Source organism: Cryptomeria japonica, chromosome 11, assembly GCF_030272615.1.
Source record: "Cryptomeria japonica chromosome 11, Sugi_1.0, whole genome shotgun sequence".
NCBI lineage: Eukaryota > Viridiplantae > Streptophyta > Pinopsida > Cupressales > Cupressaceae > Cryptomeria > Cryptomeria japonica.
Window position 1 is genome coordinate 21,685,744 of NC_081415.1, and position 13,881 is coordinate 21,699,624.

The 13,881-nt window shown below is 37.3% G+C and overlaps 1 protein-coding gene across 2 annotated transcripts in view; it reads left to right on the plus strand.

Moving 5' to 3' along the window:
* Positions 1 to 9,592: 9,592 nt before the first annotated feature.
* LOC131060326 (fructokinase-like 1, chloroplastic) overlaps positions 9,593 to 13,881 on the plus strand; it is a 29,093-nt gene continuing 24,804 nt past the window's right edge. The window contains exons 1-2 of one of the 2 annotated variants that reach the window (XM_057993505.2): positions 9,593 to 9,783; positions 9,880 to 9,940. The gene's annotated coding sequence lies outside the window, so the exon portion shown is untranslated. The remainder of the gene's footprint in view (positions 9,784 to 9,879; positions 9,941 to 13,881) is intronic. The other variant, XM_057993504.2, reaches the window with a different exon arrangement.

Below are 13,881 nucleotides of genomic sequence, written 5' to 3' on the forward strand. Positions count from 1 at the left end.
GTGGAAATGTCTGTCACTGATTGTTGAATCAGGGAATGCCACTCCTGCACATTAGCTATAGCAGTTGGACAGATTTTTGTATTAGTACCATTCTATATCACCAAAACATTAATCAATCAATATAAACCTACTATACCTGGATCTCCCTCATGCCAGTAGGGATCATGATATGGTAGCATCTGTGACTGGGAACTACTAGGCTCCCCACGCTCAAATAATCTATGCACGATGGGTGTAGGTTGGCCCGTACTAGAAACAGGTCTCCGTATCGCCTCATGTTCCCCCTTTTAGGGAATAAGAGGAGGATCCAGGGCTATGGTATCATCTCCTGAATGGTGGGGAGCTGCATCTGACCCCTCCTCATCATTTCTATCCTCCTCCTCCTCGTCATCCTCATCCTCATCCTCGTCCTTGTCTGCATCCTCACCTGCATCCTCGTTCTCCTCATCCCTATCTGTGTCATCCTCCTCTCTCTCCTCCTCCTCCTCGACACTAGGCTGATCTCCTGTGGGTGGATCAGGATCTCCTGCCTCCTCACGACCCTCTTCCTCCTCTGGCTCCTCCGACCTAGATCCCTGGTCCTCATCTTGGTCTCCATGTCTCCATGGGCCTGGATGGCCTGTCGGGTGATCTGGTGGAAAGATAGGCCCTGGGTATGATCTCATAAACCATGAGACATACCTACACTATGCTCCAGGCTCTGCAAAGTAATCAGTAACCACATCCTGATCAGATCCCTCTATATCTGTAGTCTCGATGTCATCTATCATCGGTCTTGCTACTGCTCTAGGTCTCGGAAGGACTCGTGAGTGTTGAGTATAGATGGGTACATCGGCTGGAACGCACTACTCTAGCCCAAATTGCCTCTGTACTCGGTCGAAGAAGAATGGGACTATGATATGTGAATATCATCCCCGCAGTAGGCGGTTCCTCTGTAGGCATGCTAACTGTCTCTCCATCCCATCCCATCTGTGCATCCGCAGATAGGGTCTCCATACGATCACCTCGGTTGTCAATCTATCAAAAATCACTCTCTAATATAGCAGATCTCCAAATCTCCACTCGCTGGTAAGTGGATAAGCAAACACCCTAGGTCGCTCGCTAGCCATACTCATCGGAAAGCCGACAGGCCTGGTGCATGTGAAGTGCTCAAATATCCACACCTGCAAAAGTGTGCATGTCATCAAGCTGCAACCTTGTCCAAACACATACTCCTCAAGGTCGTGATAGAGATGTGCAAGCATACTCCGACCCCAAGCATATACTCTCCTGTGTCTCTCCATAGCTCTGATGCACCATGTGAGACCCCCATGCATGTGTGTACCTCGCCCATTAGGGCAGACGGCTAGTGCTATGATGGCGATCATAAGACATCTCACAAGGGGCACCTCTCTTGTAGGATGTAAGAGCCAGCTGACCATGATGCGACCTCTCGTCTCGCTCGGCATGACTCTCCCTATGCAATATACCTGCTCCCTCTGATGGTCCTCCGCAAACCGATCGGTCGCATATGTCACAGTAGCTCCTCTGATAGGAAGATGAAGTATGCGGTACACATCCTCAAGTGTAACCGTCAGCTCCCCTACTGGAAGATGGAATGTGCATGTGTCAGGATCCCATCGCTCCATCAGTGCCATCAGCATCGTAGGATGGAACCGAATGGCTGGCATGAGGATTGCATACCATAAACCCACAATCGACAATGTGTCTCTCTCTCCCTGAGTCAGCCGTGGAATCTGATCTTGCAAACTGTGAAGAATCTGTCCCGCCATATGGTCTCTCATGTATGGGAGACCCTGCAACATAAAAACATAACTATAATCAATACTTAATCATCAAAATCATTCATGCAAACTGTCGAACATCGTATGCCAACCCTGATATCTCTCGCCAAGTCCTGATTGGGACCATGGCGCCCTGTCAGGGACCATGGCACCCTGAAGGGACCATGGCGCCCTATCAGGGACCATGGCGCCCCACAGGGACCATGGTGCCCTGAAGGGACCATGGCGCCCCACAGGGACCATGGTGCCCTGGGTGGGACCCAGGGTCAGATTCCAGGGCCCGCAAACGATCACAGAAAGTCAAATGCAGAAAATCAAAAGTCAACGTTCAGTCAACTCACCTCGTCCAGTGGCTCGTCATCGATCACGGCCTGTCGCAGGATCTCAATCCTCGTGGGACGCTCTGGTCATCGTGAAGGCATGATGATGGCTATGTGGGCTTCGCTGCAATGAACAGTATTCCGAAATCAACAAAGTGACAAATGCAAATGTCACTTTCAAGGTATATACTTTCATTCCTTTACCTTTACTTTCAAAACCCTAATTTTCCTCTATCACTCATTTCATCATAACTTGAGTTTGGGAGATGTGATTTTTGAGCCGTTTGTTGCATAGGAATCGTATTTTCATTCCCCTACTCTCGGGATGTTCCAAAAAGTGCTCTGATGAAGCCTATTCAGTGAACATCCCTCATCAATACTCTCTTACACAATTTGTCGTAAGTAAACATGCTACCCTGTTTCACCTCCCTAATAAGCAAGTCGAAACAGGGGGGGGCATATAGCTACTCACAAATTTTATCACTTTCCTTAGTAAGCATTAGGTGATTTTGTGATCTAACGTGTGTTTTGTAGGGTGTGGTTCCTAACTGTGTACTGTAGATACCGCTGGGGGCTTCGTCCGACAACTTATGGATATATCCTTTTTCAAATGATGTTTACTTTTCTGTACTTTAGCTTGCATATGCATGTAGTACTCATATGATTGCTAAAGTGGGGGCTAAATGTAGCATCGTAAATTGTACGCACTTGCTAGGGTGGTACAATTTCACACCTAGTTTAGCACCCGCCTTGGTGTATTTTACATTTTGCATTGCATTTCTCCTTTAGCACTTAATTAACCAAATTAATTAGGTCTAAGGTCCTATTTCACCATTCTCCACATCATAAAGTTGGGCCCTTTCGTTAAAGTGTGCCCTTTTCATTTTATTCCTCCAATACATCATTCAATCAAAAACCCTAATTAAGTCCTATTTTGAACTTGGGGGCTTGGTTTCGGGGGTCAAAACATCTCGAAATCACCTGTAACTTTGGGATTCTCTCTAAAATCATCATATCCGACGACCCTGAAAATTTGGTGAAAAGTTGTCGAGACTGTGGCACCCGGAGTGCACATGGTCCCAGACATTTTTCCCAAAATTTTAGGAGCACAATCCAATCATAAAATAAAGCTTAACCCCAAGAAATTGGTGGGAAATTCAATCTCTAGGTCGGCCAAAAGACGAAATTACGACCTAGGGTTTCATACATAAGAGCTCTCTTTCTTCATTTGAAGGGATCCGATTTTTTTTTCAGGAACCTCATATGCAGCGAAAGAGTAGATCTTTGAAGACTTCAACAACATTCAACATCCCTCTATCAAGCATTTATCAATTTCATTCATCCATTTAGGGCTTGGAAGACATTGAAGAACAATAGGAGATTACCGACTGAGGATTGGCTTGTACCCCTCCCTTGGGGGTTGGGTATGATTTCATGTTGTTTTCACGTCTTTGCATAAGCTTCAATACATCACTTATTCATGCTTTAGATCACTTTGCATCTTGATTTAGAGCATTTACATCGTCATTTACAAGCAATTAGGGTTTACTTTCTAGGTTGCTCTAGTTTGCTTGCTTGCATTTTAGGATCTTGCACACACACAAGGTCTGCACACACAATACATTTTACAATACAACTTGGCTATTCATGGAGGTGGAAATCACCGAAGTGGGGGTTTGACTAAGGCAAAACCCTATATAGCCGCCCACACCCTTTTCAGATATAAGTGCAGGTTTCGGGACTCGGACGACGCCACAGGTTACAGATCCGGGAAAAGCAGGTTGAGACAACACTCCACACCAAATTGCAGAGAAAAAGACCTGGACAGGGGCGTGGGGCACCCTGGTCCTGCCAGGACAGGGGCGCTGGGTGCCCTGGTCCTTGGGACAGAGGCGCTGGGCGCCCTGGTCCTCCTAACAGACAACATTTCTGACAGTTTCCAGAGTGCAAGACAACAGTCTCAGGTGCAGTTTCCGACACAGTATCAGGACAGTGGCGCCCGCGCCCCCGTCCTGAACATTTTCAATCAGATTTTGACTCCGGGTACACATCTGTATTCTTGTTTTATCCTTGTGTTTACAGCTGTTCATTGTTTAATCTCAATTCTGCAATCTTGTTATTAGTTCATACATGCATTTTGGGATTAGGACTTGAACTTGTACCATTTTATCTTTCAATTTCAACAAAGGAATAGAAATCCTAATAGGTAGCCCGTGGCTCTCTCTTTCACAAAAAGAAGTAGCCAATTGTGTGATACCTCTAGGCTCTTTCGTATTCCGTAATGTGTGTCAAAAGGTAGGATTAGGGCATGTTAACCTTAGCAATTATAGATATTAGCCACTTGTTGAATACATTTACTATTCAATAACAAAGTCCGAATACAGATTATTTGTCACAGGTTTAGGATTATATACATCAGATGGATATGAAACCATTTACAATATTTTCTCTTTGTCATTAAATTCTTATTGTCAGAAGCAATACATTCAATGAATTTTCTACAGTGTAAAATGTATTTGGTTTTGTTGTTGTGCTAACTGTTTTACTCTACAAGATTTCTGGTAATCTTGCATATAATCATCGAGTCAGATTTTTGGCTCTCTTTGACTGTTTTCTTCATGTCGTTTTTGAGCTTGTGGCCGTGAATGGTTTTACTCTGCAAGTTAAGTGTTTATTTTATAGTTTGTTTAATTAGTAAAGTTTTTTTTATACCATGCTTATGTTTTTTTGTCGTGTGCTTGCAGGGTTATTACTTTGTTTGTGTTATTTCACTGTTTGTGGGCGTCACTACTTTCACTCTGCAAGGCAACTGTTCACTTTTACAGGTATTAGGGTTTGTGAAGGTGTTTGCTCTCTCTGTCTCAGTTATTGCTCTTTCATCATCAAGTTAAAAAATCCTTACAGTTGGTAAGTGTTGTATGTTTATCCTCTGTTTTTGGTGTTATCCTATTTGTGAATGGTTTTACTCTGCAAGGTAAGTGTTTATTTTACTATCCTTGTAGGGTTATTAGTTTGTTTGTGTTGTTTCACCATCCAACTCACCAATGTAATTAATCATAATCACTGTATATTGTATAGTTCTTCAATACATTGAACAAATTATCTATAATTAAAATTAGTCAATTTAACATTAACTACCTTCTCTCATTACCATCCATTAACATTTTCAAGTTGTCTTGATTGAAGATTTTAGCTTTCGATAAATAACAACATCCAATTCACCAAGCTCATTACTTTCAAGGTATGTAAAATTTTTCAGATTACATAATGATATTAGATTACTCAATATATCAGATCCACTTCAAAAATTCATGACAGATAAAGTAACTTGTTTTGATAGCACTAAGTCAACTGTAGCACTCATTTACTATTTTCAAGAAATTATTTATATAACAGAATTACAACACTTCTTAAACCAAATGTGATTATTGATCTAAAAAACTTATCTGCAAGAAAACCTCTCCCAGAACACTGAAAAAACTGACTAATTGTGAGATTTTGCCAAGATCAAGGGCACAATGAAAAGTATAAAAGAGAGACAAAAAGAATGACATGAACAAACTGTATTCTTATCAATATACAAATGATCAACTGGATTTACCAATACAATGAATATAGGCTTGCTTATATAGGCAAGACCATATGGATGTACGAGCACACAATTATGACATGTGGCTCAATGAGAAACAAGGGTAGGTAAGAAATACTAGGGGTAGGTAGGAGAAATAATATAATATTCCACAAGAGGTGGATGACCCACCGAATGTGGAGTGTAACAACAAAACAAGACCACAAAAGGTGGAATTTCTCCTACAAGCTCTATCTCTATGTGCACACTTCCCTAAGTGTCTCAAATCCAAACTACGAAGAGATGCATTATCCTAAGTTAACTTAAGTAAAGTGTAATAATATCCATAATGAATATTTATTTACACCAACACTAATTTTATCTTGTGGATGATTGGTGAGATTGCCATTGTGCCATGTCACATTCCAGAAGGTATTTATTTACTAAAAAATACTTCATTATAAATTTTGATCAATTTATTGCATTTTTTTAAAAGTATTTAACTTCACCAGTTCTGTAAGTTATGGGAATCTAACTTATGTAAATGGATCAATGATGCAGGTTTTACATAATATAAATCGGATCCATTTCAACAAAAGGCTATATAACATGCTGGTCTTACCAGCATGGGGGATGGAGGGTGGACAACAACAATTTTTTGGATCCAACAAATACTTTTGGTTGGGAGCAATATAGCCTACAAAACAAATAATTGTCAAAAAAACTATTCATGAGATTTTCTTTTAGTACATCATGCTGCATACAACAACATGGGGGATGGTGGGTGGAATACTTTAAATTTTGGGAACAACCATTGGTTGGGTTATGTACAGTACCTACACTATTTAACATATATACAAAAACATTTTTAATGTGGAAAATATTGTTTCTTCACATGTTCATTTGACACATGAATATTTCAAATCATTGATTTCACTTTAAAGAACTATCCATTTATTGTTTGTAACTTTTCTAAGCAAGTAAATTTCAAATTGATTAATACTTCTATAACATGGATCTAAATCCAGATATCTCTCGATGTACAAAACTCTGATTAATCTAATGACATAATGCCTTTACAATCAGACCTATTAGCCTCCTGTTGCAGGCACTTCCCCTGCAACTGCTAGTATATTCCCATGTCAATGATGTACCAAATTTTGTTGGTATGAGGAAGGATGAACATTTCTAGTTTTTTCAGCACTTGCAGTCCATATGTATTCAATGCATGTTTTTTCTTTGTTAGTGTATGATGATGGTTAGATTATTGGTGAGAATGTTAAAAAATTAAATTTTGATGAGTGTAAATGTTTATAGTATAAGGATAAGTTAATCATGGTTTTTATTGTTTACCATTAAAGAATTTAAAACTGATGAAAAAAAATTAGTTATTTTGATAAAAAAATTAATTTTTAAAAGATTGTTAATTCCAATTGATGATTTGTAGAACAAAATTACATCAACCATTAAAAAGACTATATCTTTATATCTCTATACTCTTATTTTTTTTCCATAAACAACTTTAAAAAAAAATTAGATTAAAAATAAAAATAAAATAAAAATATTTAGTGTGTATGTTCTTGGTAGAAATGTTATAAAACAATTGTGTTGTGCCTCATAATACCGAAATAAATAAACTAGCTATTGCACTCTTGGTGTGCAATGGGTACGTCCAAAAGGCTTTGAAGGTTAATTAGGAAAAAAATTGCTCTATTTCTTGCCTACATGTGTGTAGTACATAAGGTCATTTAATAGGTCCTATAGCAAATGATGTTTTGCAACAAAGGTATTAATCTAGAAGTGCTAGCTTCAAATCAAATATGCATCTGCTTATAGGGATCCAAACACGGTTGTAAGGATAATCAGACTCCATTACCAATAGGCTCATGCTATGTTTGCAACAAAGATAAAGAGGGAGAGAGAAGGAGAAATAGAGTTGGGAAGAGTGAAAGGGAGGGTGGGTAAGAACTGTAGAGATAGAGATGGAGTAGAGAAGGAGATATAAAGATGAAAAAGATAAATATATAGGGACATAGGGGAGGGAGAGATAAAAATAGATGGAGATATAGAGAGATACATATGCAAGATAAAGATATAGAGTGATAGGGAGATAGAGAGATGTAGAAGAAGCAGGAGATATAAAGGAAGTGAGAGAGGGAGAGATAGAGAAATACAGATGGTGAGATAGGAGAGAGATAGGTAGAAGGGGAGATAAATCAATATATAGAGAGGTAGAAGGAGAGGGAGAGGGAGAGCGGAATATATACACACACACACACACACACACACAGAGAGAGAGAGAGAGAGAGAGAGAGAGAGAGAGAGAGAGAGAGAGAGAGAGAGAGAGAGAGAGAGAGAGAGAGAGAGAGAGAGAGAGAGAGAGAGAGAGAGATGGTGTTCATAAGAGTGACATATATAATAAGATATAGATATAAAGGGGGAGGTTGAGATAGTGAGATAGAGTGTGGGGGCACAAGTGTGAGAGAAGGCAGCATAGACAAGTAATAGAGAGGCATAAAGAGAGGGAGATAGATAGAAAGTTAGAGAGATCAAGATACAAATACATACAGAGAATGAGAAATAGAGATTGTGTGTATATTAGTGAGAGAGAAAAATGAAGAGATAAAGATATGTAAATAGAGAGATAGAGAGGGAGGAAGAGAGATGAAAGATGTAGAAACGAGGAGTGAGATTGAGAGAGGGAGAGATAGGGATAGAAAAAAGAAAGATAGATAGTTATGAGTAAGGTGAAAGACAATACAAATATATATTTAAATATATTTATTGTTTACTTTTATTTAATAATAATATTAAATTATAATTAGATTTATTATATATTTTATGTATTATAAATAATTAAATATAATTTTAAAATCAATTATATTAAAGACAACATTTGCAACCATGTAGATGTCTTATGTGATGATTTTGCATTTTTAATTATTTTAATAACCTTTAGAATTTAATTGTTCTATAATTATTACCCTATTGAGCATGATAATGATTGGCCCATATAAAATTAAATACACATTAAATTTTATTATATATCATGACATCGCAACATAGTGTATGAAAAATGTGTTAGACTACTTCATAATGATTAATATAAAGGATTGAAGAAGTTTAAATTTGAATATAAGTTTGGAGTTTTAAGATTTAGATACCATTCATATCTTTTTTTAGGAATGATTCTTATCAAACTTGAATTATTTGAAAATGATTTATGCAAATAAAGTAGTGATTTTGAAATAGAAAACAAATCTATAAAAAATGGATTCAAATAAAGATAAATAAATAAAAATCAAAATCAAAATGTGAATTAAACTTAATACATAAATATATCATTTATCAATGTATTATCACTCAAAGAAATATATACAAAATTAAATAAAAATTTACAAAATACTATTTTTATTTCACCTTTACACTTATATTTTATTATGAAAGAAGAAGTAAGAGTAACTTGCATGTGTAAGCCTCAAAGCTCATGTGGCATCTTTGTTGATAAATGTTGATAAATGTCCATAAATTTAGAAGTGTTATGGGTTTGAAAAAAGAGATTCCTAAGCCATGAGCTATTTAGATTGTATTTATTTATTTTCTGTATTAAAAAATGAATATTTTTGAATCTGCAGTATGTGTGTTTAATTGATTTAATATTAGGAGCGCGTTCCAATTCTTGTGATAGAAGTTGTTGATTTAATACCCATATCTATTTACAAAGATAATGTCAAGATACTAATGCACGTTAATTACACTTGACCAGAATAAAATGCGGTGACAAGACGGGAAGAACAAAAAACTTAGCAAACAGTGAAGTTAAAAAGTGAAATCTAATGATCGTCTTGCATGTGCTCTAGATTAGATTACAATATTAGCTCTTTCCTTTCAAATAAAGAGTCGCCTTCGGCGAAATAATTAAAATAAAAAATAAAATAGCCCCATTAGTAGACTACATAAGTAACTTATCCTCTACTTCTCTGCAACTCTACATTATATCCTAACAAAACTGTTGTTGTTCTGGAAAATTGCTCACGGATCGCGGATATTTTTCGTTGCAACAGGCAAAACAATAATCATATGATCAATCAAATTTGGCACACGTTACCTGGTTAACTATATGCAGCTGAAATTTTTGTTTATATTTGTTTTTAAATTTTTTCTTTGCCAGTTTTAACTCTGTTCAATCATACTCTTGATTCTGCAGATTTTTAAACAGTGTTGGAAAACAACAAATGCAGTACTTCAAGACTTTTTCCTATTTACAGGTATTCTGTAGCCCTAAAATTACATATAAATTTAGATGCTCTTTATATTTAATATTCTGTATCTATTTTGAAGTTAGCTTGCGCTGAAATTAAATTTCAGCATTGTTTGAAAACATGATAGCAAAAACATTGCACATACAATTTACCCAACATTGCGGTAGCACCGGATAGACTATTTACTAGACCTTTACATTTCCAGAGACTTATGCAACGATATTTTAGACTTCTGGTGGAATTTGGTATTGAAGCAGTGATTATAATGCTGAACAGAATTTTCTTTGGGCGGGATAATTTGTGGGTGAGTTTATAGGTCGCCTTTAATGTCATTTGGGTAAGCCTGGACGGAACTTCTAAGATTTGTAAAGCTCGTTCATCTGCTGATGCATCTAAAGTCATTAGACCACAACCATTTTACATGTCTGTAGCTTTTAATATGGTGCGTGATAAGCTTGAGTTGTGTAATATTTGCGAAGTTGGGTCTCGCTCGAATGCAACCTGTACTCGTTACACCACGACCTTGCAACATAATCATGAAATTGTGAGCCTCCTTGTTGGAGTCAGCGATCTGTATTGGATTTAGGAGAAGAGCTTATCTTCAAAAGGAAAACACTTCCGCAAGTTTCAGGACCAAAAATTATACTTTTGCTACACTAAAAGTTGAATATTTTTATATATTCATTGTCCTCTCGAAAATTTACATTACCATTTTGACTCGAGTCTGTACAAAAGTTTTGGGTTTGAAGAAGGGTCAAAATTGTCAGATAGTGGCAGTTCTGTAACTTTCTGAGAGGTCTTGAAGCCACCCTTACTGAAAGAGACGATTTTGCCTGAATTGAAGAACAAGAGGATTTGAAGCATTTCAGCAATCGTGTCTCTTCAGATTCCACGTAGAAGGCTTTGTACACACATGAGGAGTCATCTGGCACTTTGTGAGAAGCAATTGCACGCCTAAAGTGGTGTGTCGGGTAGAGGAGGAGGAGGGAGAATATCTCTTAAAAGTAGAAAGCTGAAGTAGATAGGATTAAGAGAGATTGTATCACTCTTTGTACTAGTCTATTTTGAAGAATGCACTTTGTTAAAGAGTAATTGCCTCTACCAACTGGGTTTTTCATTCCTCGTAGGGTTTTTGACCTATTTTTTTGTCCTTATGTTGGCCTATGCATGCTCATGGCTCTCTACATGTAACATTTTGGTTTTACAATAGCTTCGTAAGTATACAAAAGTTAACCCTAAGAGAACTTCATTTAAATATTATAAAAGTGTCATGTCCCTGCTATGATATCAAACCCAACACCCAATAAGTCTAAACCCTAGGTGTTCAAAGAAGAAAGGGCAAAAATAATATTACTATTTTCCTAACAATGGCTGACCCATATTAAGGGCCGACCTAGATTTATTTGCATTTAATATTTGCAATGGGAGGAGGAATGCCGACTAAAAGGGACGTTAGGGCCGACCTAGGACATATTACGAAGCAGCACACCCTTTGGGATGGGATCAAAACAAATAAATAATTATTATTAAATTAATGCAGGCCGACCTAATCAAAGGGAGGTGACCATTGGATGAAGAGAGAGACCTATTGGAGGTGATAAGTAGAAGATTAATGAGGATCATATTATCATCAATTCATGGAATATCATTCAGATTTTTAAGGCAGATTAGAGCAGAGATTAAGAGCAGGTTTGGAGCAGTCCTAAGGCAGAATATGTGTTGACTCTATGAACAGAAAATCTCAGACATTCATGAGAAGAAATCAGACACATATAAAGCAGTAAGGCAGAATTTTGTGAAGATATTTTTCAGATTTGAGAACAATCATTTGGAAAATCTGATCTGATAAAAGGAGCATAATAGACTGAGTTTACCTCCTAATGTGTTGTCGAACCATGTCTCCCAATTGGTTGTCAGCTGTTTGTTTCCTAAAATACACAAGCATACTCGATATTTGTGAACTTATTATTGTATCCTGTCCTTGGTAGGAAAGGTGTCTCAACCTTGCTCCTAATGCCATGTATATAAATAATGCAATTTTTGGACAATGAAGCTCAATTTCTAAAGTTGATTTTTTGCCAAAATAAAAGTCCCAGGTTGTTTGACATTGCTTCTAGGGATGCTTGTTGCATAGATATTTTCAAGCTCTACAATTTTATAAAAATGAACCCCATCAACCTCTTGAATTAAAAGTTACGGTCTCTAGAAGTTGGGCCTATTGCATTGAAAATATAAAAACATATAAGACAGAAGAGAGCTGTAAGAGGCAGTTATATTTGTTGACCAACTTATAATGTGTGTTACAACACATCACAAGGCATCTTTGAGTAAGTACATTGAGACCAAAGTGGGACACCCAAGTGGTGAGTATTATGATGTGCTTATAATGGGTGGAGGAATTGTCATATTTTTAGCCTATGAACTTATCTTGGGATTTGCGTGTTGGTTTTTCTAACCCACACATTTTGTTGCTTTTATCTCATGGTTTTGTGATTACTATTTATTTGTTTTGTGTATTACTTCTCTTGTTTATTGGATGCTTGATATGGAGGTTTTAATAGTTGATTTACAAGAATTATGGTGCTAAATTTGCTTTGATACTCCTGTAAGGGCAATGTCCCTTAAATTGTATCGTAATCTCTGTTGCCAATAATACAATTGATTCATGTTTTGAACTGTGGGGTTTTGTAATGGCCCCTTCTCAAGCATAATCAATCGACGGTCAATTAGCCTATTTTTTGAGTAACCTATAGGCTAATTGGTAAGGGGAACTCCAAAGTTTTTTGAGAGCACAAGTTTAGTATTGTAGGTTTTTTATTCATGGCAATGAGCACAACTAGTTCTGTGAAATTTGAATTATCATGACACTTTCGGAAGTGTTTTTTGACATTTGAGAAGTTCTCCAAACTTCTTGGAGGAGTAGTCTATTTTTAGCAAGCTACCCAATTACCTTCAATCATCGTCCCAAGTCTTCAGTATCATGTTGGTATGATCAAAGTTTGGTTACTATGTTGTTTCAGTGCTTTCCACAACTTGGATAAAATACTTTAAATATTCACTTCAGTTTTTGATGTTCAAATATTAAAGTGACATGTTAAAGGGGGTTTCAAAGTTAGACGCCTGGGGCATGGGGGGCCTTTTTGCACATTCAAATATTATTTACTTTGCAAAAAGATCATTTTGGAGAAAAAGGAATTATTATATTTTTAATTAATTATTTCCCTCCAAAAAACTATATAAGAAGGATGCAAGCTCATTTGTGAGGCTAGACTTGTGAATGATATAATGCTATGTTGCTTGAGAGAGCCCGGGTTCTTCCAAAGCTTCTTGAGGATGAAAACCCTCTTGGAATTGCTGGTTTCGAGGATGAACACCCCCTTAGCTAGCTGAATGGTTTTATACAAGGATCAACCTTGTGCTTCAAATTGTTTTCTGTTTTGAGCTGCAATTATGAAGATCTCTGTGGTGCTTTGAAGTGCATATTTTGATTTGTTGTGAAGTTTTTGTGAACGCAGTTTGGAGATTTTTTATGGGCTGGCCATACCATCTTCATGTTGGTCATACCGTCATACAACTCCATAGCAAGTTGTACTTCATTCTTGGTTGCCTCTTATTGGGGTAAAGTTCTGCAGTGTTGGTTTATTTAATCTTATATTTTGGATGCCATTATTCATGATTGCAGCTTGTACACTTTAATAAGGCTAGCCGTACCTTCTAAGTACAGGCCATACACCTATGTGCTGGGCGTTGGAATTCTGGAGAGATGCACTTGAGTTGAGTGTCCAAAAAGTCTCATTTGGGATCACCTAGTCTTTGTTAATAGCTTTCCAAAGGTTTCAAGGTGAACAATTTGCTTTTTGGTAGGTTTTTGAGAGTTTGGTACCTATGGTACCAGTGTTTTCAGTGTCTTGTTTGCAGCTATAGACCAGTTTGGGACTATTTTGTGA